Raw genomic sequence first — 7,182 nt, 5'->3', positions numbered from 1 at the left:
ATGTGCTCAATTGGATTCAGGTCTGGGGAACGGGCGGGCCAGTCCATAGCATCAATGCCTTCCTCTTGCAGGAACTGCTGACACACCCAGCCACATGAGGTCTAGCATTGTCTTGCATTAGGAGGAACCCAGGGCCAACCGCACCAGCATATGGTCTCACAAGGGTCTGAGGATCTCATCTCGGTACCTAATGGCAGTCAGGCTACCTCTGGCGAGCACATGGAGGGCTGTGCGGCCCCCCAAAGAAATGCCACCCCACACCATGACTGACCCACCGCCAAACCGGTCATGCTGGAGGATGTTGCAGGCAGCAGAACATTCTCCACGGCGTCTCCAGACTCTGTCATGTCTGTCACATGTGCTCAGTGTGAACCTGCTTTCATCTGTGAAGAGCACAGGGCGCCAGTGGCGAATTTGCCAATCTTGGTGTTCTCTGGCAAATGCCAAACGTCCTGCACGGTGTTGGGCTGTAAGCACAACCCCCACCTGTGGACGTCGGGCCCTCATACCAGACACATGCACATTTGTGGCCTGCTGTGGGTCATTTTGCAGGGCTCTGGCAGTGCTCCTCCTGCTCCTTCTTGCACAATGGCGGAGGTAGCGGTCCTGATGCTGGGTTGTTGCCCTCCTACGGCCTCCTCCACGTCTCCTGATGTAGTGGCCTGTCTCCTGGTAGCGCCTCCATGCTCTGGACACTACGCTGACAGACACAGCAAACCTTCTTGCCACAGCTCGCATTGATGTGCCATCCTGGATGAGCTGCACTACCTGAGCCACTTGTGTGGGTTGTAGACTCCGTCTCATGCTACCACTAGAGTGAAAGCACCGCCAGCATTCAAAAGTGACCAAAACATCAGCCATGAAGCATAGGAACTGAGAAGTGGTCTGTAGTCACCACCTGCAGAACCACTTCTTTATTGGGGGTGTCTTGCTAATTGCCTATAATTGTCTATTCCATTTGCACAACAGCATGTGAAATGTATTGTCAATCAGTGTTGCTTCCTAAGTGGACAGTTTGATTTCACAGAAGTGTGATTGACTTGGAGTTACATTGTGTTGTTTAAGTGTTCCCTTTATTTTTTTGAGCAGTGTATGTATATATACAGTACCAGTCAAAAGTTTGGGCACACCTACTCATTCAAGGGTTTTTCTTTATTTTTACTATTTTCTACATTGTAGAATAATAGTGAAGACATCAAAACGATGAAATAACACATATGGAATCATGTAGGAACCAAAAAAGTGTTAAACAAATCTAAATAAATGTTATATTTGAGATTCTTCAAATAGCCATTGTTTGCAACAAGAGAAATAGTTTGCGAATGTTAGCTAACGTTAGCTAAAACATTCCATTTGTTTTGTATCAGCCGCGAACTTTCGCTAACCTTAACGAACAGTCAGACAAGGTAGTGTGCGGCGAACATGCCTGTTTCGGGTCTAAACTGAAGCTACAAATAGTAATGTGGTCATGTCGGGTTTCTACTACATGTAGTAAGAACAGCAAAGTCGTTTGAATTTTGCTGCAAAAAAAAAGATATTTGCAGTTTCAACATAACATTCTGGAATGTTCATTCAAATCGTTTAACTGGACATGTTACTCAGTAAAACAAAGAGAACCCTTGTTGAACTCATCTCCGGGTCAACCACCTATGTAGAGGAAGTGTTCTTTACTTACGCTCCTCCCACCACGTCAAACGCAGCCACAACTCAAGTACAATATTTGTCTGCGTCCTAAATAGCACTTACAGGTCCTGGTCAAAAGTAGTACACTAAATATAGGGAATAGGGTGCCATTTGGGACCCGTACTTCTAACATGGTTATCTGGACCTGGTAGAGGCAGCCCTGTTCAGACCGTATGTTGTAAGAGGACTACTTACACTCCTCCCAGGACACGGATAGAGGCGGCCCTGTTCAGACTGTAGCGAGTCATCATGTTAGGGATGTCATCCTGTAGCTCTGTCCTCTTACCAGAGAACCCAGCCCTCTCAAACAGATGGGCGCGCGCAGGAGACGAGTCCTGGGAGAGAAGATAGAGAGTTAGGGGGTGTCTGTGTGTGTGTGTGTGTGTGTGTGTGTGTGTGTGTGTGTGTGTGTGTGTGTGTGTGTGTGTGTGTGTGTATCGGTTTGTCCCAGTCTGTGTGGGTCGTCCTCAGCGTCGGGGCTAATTGTGTCAGGTTGGCCAATGAGAGAAACTAGTAGCTAGCCATTTTAGTTTGCGAGTATTTCCCCTGTGTGTTTGTCTGTCTGTCTGTGTGTGTGTGTGTGTGTGTGTGTGTGTGTTTGTATGCCTCTCTGTGGGTCCTCTCCGTCTCACCTGTTTGACTGAGCGCACCGAGGAGACATGGTCCACCTGGGCACACCACTTGTCGTAGCAGTTGTACTCTCCCCTCTCTGACATGTCCCACAGGTACTGGCGCCCTCTGAAGTTCTCATGCTCATAGCCCACCCATCTGAAACACACACAGAGAGACAACCTCTGACCTCTGAGCCGTGGAACAATGAAATGTGCATAGACTGACTGCAGAGAACTACAGGGTGGTGGAGGGCAAAGCTAGGAACAAGACACATCTAGATGGGTTTTTTTTGTTGATAAACACATGTTAGGAATGTCATTGTGAAAAAAACAGGATTGGCCAGATCTGAAATACTGCAATGATACTGAAAATAATTTCCTCCTCAGAGAAGAATAAACGATATTCTACTCTATTTGATTCTATTCTGTTTTGTTCTGAATTATATTGATATTTATCAAGTCTATAGCTATTTCTGTTAAAGGTGATTTAATCCAGAGTTTTTCTATACAGAATGCGTGTCATTTTGCAGTGACGTATTAATGTCACTAGGTGGCTCCACTTCACTTACGATCCATCTCCACCTCACAGAGCCCTAACCCTAACCCACTTACACTCCATAGAGCCCTAACCCACTTACACTCCATCTCCACAGAACCCTAACCCACTTACACTCCATCTCCACAGAACCCTAACTCACTTACGCTCCACTGTCCACCTGCACAGAGTTGCATCTCTCTGGGAAGTTCTTGTCGCTTAGTTTCTGGCAGTCGGCACTCAGGTCCAGACGTCTGCCGCCAAAATTACGCTGTTCGAAAAGGGTCACCTGACAACACAATAACATCATCATCATCAGCAACTACCACAACAACAACCACTAAGTAAATATTAACCCCTCTTCTTTCATCTATAGTAAACTGACATGGTACATCTCTATGAAATAACTAACTTATTGACACGTTATATGGGCTTTCTCTATGAAATAACTAACTTATTGAAATATGTAAATGTTTTTGCTCTAATTAAAAAATTCAGCTCCATTATCTTGCGTGTTGGACAAGGGTTTTGGACCTACCCTCCCACTGGACCCGTAGAAGGCACGTTGGAGCACAGACCCCAGCTTGCTGCGGAGATAGGATGGAGGGATGTCTAATTAACACATGACCTTCAGCCATGACCTTTGACCACAACACCTTTGCCAGCTATCTCACTCAGATGCACACACGCAAGTGCACACCACACACACACACACACACACACACACACAAACGTATGCGCGCACATACACACCAATAATCTTGCTGCCAAATTCAGATAAGTGACAGTGTGTAACTGTAACAAAACGTTTATTTGAGTTCTATAGAGCCTATGATTGTATGTCTCACATGTGACATACGTTAAAGACGGAATGGTGATCTGTGAACTTTGCCCTTTAAAGAGGGAATGGTGATCTGTGAACTTTGCCCTTTAAAGAGGGAACGGTGATCTGTGAACTTTGCCATTTAAAGACGGTATTGGTGATCTGTGAACTTTGCACTTTCTGTACAGTAATAATGTATAATGTAACATTTAGTCTGTGTACCAAATGGCACCCTAGTCTCTATATAGTGCCCTACTAATGACCAGACCTGTATTGGCTATATGGGCTCTGGTCAAAAGTAGTGCACTAAATAGGGAATGGGGTGCCATTTGGGATGCATCCTTAAAATCAGGCCATTATGAAAAACTGTAATGGATATGAAAATATTTGTGTTTTAATCCTTTCCCTATTAACAGGAATCAGGCTAGCCATCATTCAAAATGAGATGATTTGGGCGACATTTTGTGCCATGTGCACAGAGATTAGGGGTGGAGTCAATTCCATTTCAATTCCAGTCATTTCAGGAAGTAAACCTAATTCTAATTCCAATTCCAATTTTCCTGAGTTGTCAGGCATTGAAATGGAATTGACCCCAACCCTGATAGTGATCCTATAATCCTACAGGATTGTCTGTATGTATTTGTATGGTCCGGTTAGTGTAACAGAACCAGAGAGACGGTGTGCAACACAAACTAGAGGACAGAGAGGAACTACGACTGCATTTACACAGGTAGCACAATTCTGATCTTTCGCGCAATTATTGGCAAAAGAGCTGATCTGATTTGTCCAAAGACCAGTTAGTGAAAAAGAAAGGTCAGAATTGGGGTGCCTGTGTAAACGCGGCCATACGGACGGACACACAGACGGGCTTGGTGGGTGGGGGGGTTGTAGAGGGGGGTCAGGGAAATCAGAGAATCACTGCTGTGGAATATCCCGTTTTAGAACCCCACCCCCTCTTCCCCTATCTAACACCTCACCTGAACGGTACGGGCAGCAGACCTGACCCTCACCTGAACAGTACGGGCAGCACACCTGACCCTCACCTAAACAGTACGGGCAGCACACCTGACCCTCACCTAAACAGAACGGGCAGCACACCTGGCCCTCACCTAAACAGTACGGGCAGCACACCTGACCCTCACCTGAACAGTACGGGCAGCACACCTGACCCTCACCTAAACAGTACGGGCAGCACACCTGACCCTCACCTAAACAGAACGGGCAACACACCTGGCCCTCACCTAAACAGTACGGGCAGCACACCTGGCCCTCACCTGAACAGTACGGGCAGCACACCTGGCCATCACCTAAACAGTACGGGCAGCACACCTGGCCCTCACCTAAACAGTACGGGCAGCACACCTGGCCCTCACCTAAACAGAACGGGCAGCACACCTGGCCCTGATCACAGCACTCTGAACATACCTGGTTTGTTGGGCTAGTCCGTAGACTTTAGTAAAGATGTTCATGTCAGCTCCAAGAGGCCAGGAGAAAGGCCTTTAAATACAGTCCAGGTCACAACCTACAGGGAATACTAGAAGGATCAAAGTCCTCCTGACCCTCTCACTCACAGACCCTGGCCGCATTCATATGCTAAACACAGGTCACACACACACACACACACACACACACACACACACACACACACACACACACACACACACACACACAGAAATGCAAGCATACACAGAAACACAGCTAGAAGCATATGTGCATTGTATCTGCACATGCACATGCATACACACGTGCACGCACACACACACACACACACACACACACACTCTACACAACACCCTCTTTGACCCTACGTATGTACTAACAGAACAGGGAGTGCAGTGCCAACCGTTTTACCTCCTAACAATTCAGCGTTCTTTAGAACAATATGCCTCCCTCCATGATAATAACTGTATTCAGTCTGGATGGCTGCAGAGCTGAATGGAACGGTGCATCTGACTGCTGCTATACACTCCCAGTGGAGGCCTCTGCCATGGACGTCTATGGCTATTCAGACACAGATCAATGTCTGCTACCTGACTGGTTAAATAACTCAAACCACCATCATATAACTAGAAACACATTACTTAAGAGTCATGTCTCTTTTTGTTGACACTATTGGCATATAAGAGGATATCTGTTAGGTTAACATTCCTCTCTCAACTGGCTAGGATGTGATAGGCTAACTGTGACACAGAACATTCCTCTCTCAACTGGCTAGGAGGTGATAGGCTAACTGTGACACAGAACATTCCTCTCTCAACTTGCTAGGATGTGATAGGCTAACTGTGCCACAGAACATTCCTCTCTCAACTGGCTAGGATGTGATAGGCTAACTGTGACACAGAACATTCCTCTCTCAACTGGCCAGGATTTGATAGGCTAACTGTGACACAGAACATTCCTCTCTCAACTGGCTAGGATGATAGGCTAACTGCGACACAGAACATTCCTCTCTCAACTGGCTAGGATGTGATAGGCTAACTGTGACACAGAACATTCCTCTCTCAACTTGCTAGGATGTGATAGGCTAACTGTGCCACAGAACATTCCTCTCTCAACTGGCTAGGATGTGATAGGCTAACTGTGACACAGAACATTCCTCTCTCAACTGGCCAGGATTTGATAGGCTAACTGTGACACAGAACATTCCTCTCTCAACTGGCTAGGATGTGATAGGCTAACTGTGACACAGAACATTCCTCTCTCAACTGGCTAGGATGTGATAGGCTAACTGTAGATAATGAAATGACAGATTCTGTTGTTAAAGTCACACAGATAATCATCGTCCTTTCATGGTTCAATTGTGATTTAATTCTTAATGTGAATGCGAAACGTTCTATGAAGTATGAATGATTGAGCTCAAAGTTTTCAGTCATTGATATTTACACTACACTTTAATCAATTATATTCATTGGGTTTAACCAGGTTTAAAAAAGGTTTGTTTGTCAGTTTATCATGTAATCCATGTGAAAATAATATTTTTATACCATCATATTTCAGAGTTATATCTAAAATAAGTTACATCTAACTTTCCTATATACACCTAGAAAAAATGGTTCCAAAAGGGTTCTTCGGCTGTCCCCATAGGAGAACCCTTTTTGGTTCCAGGTAGAACTCTTTTGGGTTCCATGTGTAAAGGGTTCTTCAAAGGGTTCTCCTATGGGGACAGCCGAAGAACCCTTTTAGGTTCTAGATAGCACCTTTTCTTCTAAGAGTGTAGAAATCAAATCCGGGTATTTCAATGAGTCTAATTGTAGACATAGTCCCATTGATAGGAGCCTATAGCAAAACTCTCTGAGGCTGATCTGCACGTGTGTGGATCACATACCCTCGGACATTCACTTTCCGCTTACAGTGGAGAAATGCCCATTTCCAAAAGATCTGTTTGCCCCAGCAAATTACGCTCACACTCCATTGACTTTGAATGGAGGGGGGTATTTGGGTCCTGTCTGCTCGCCCCCCCCCAAATGGGGCCCCTGAATAGAGGTAAAACTTACTGGATGTTTCGCGGCGCGCTTTTGTGACATCGGGTG

The 7,182-nt window shown here is 45.7% G+C and overlaps 1 pseudogene; it reads right to left on the bottom strand.

Annotated features, from left to right (window-relative positions):
- Window positions 1-5,175, bottom strand: part of LOC123490654 — a 6,883-nt pseudogene extending 1,708 nt beyond the window's left edge.
- Window positions 5,176-7,182: the final 2,007 nt, after the last annotated feature.

The sequence above is a fragment of the Coregonus clupeaformis genome, unplaced genomic scaffold (genome assembly GCF_020615455.1).
Source record: "Coregonus clupeaformis isolate EN_2021a unplaced genomic scaffold, ASM2061545v1 scaf4299, whole genome shotgun sequence".
NCBI classification, from domain to species: Eukaryota; Metazoa; Chordata; class Actinopteri; order Salmoniformes; family Salmonidae; genus Coregonus; species Coregonus clupeaformis.
This window is presented reverse-complemented; position numbering and strand designations above follow the sequence as displayed.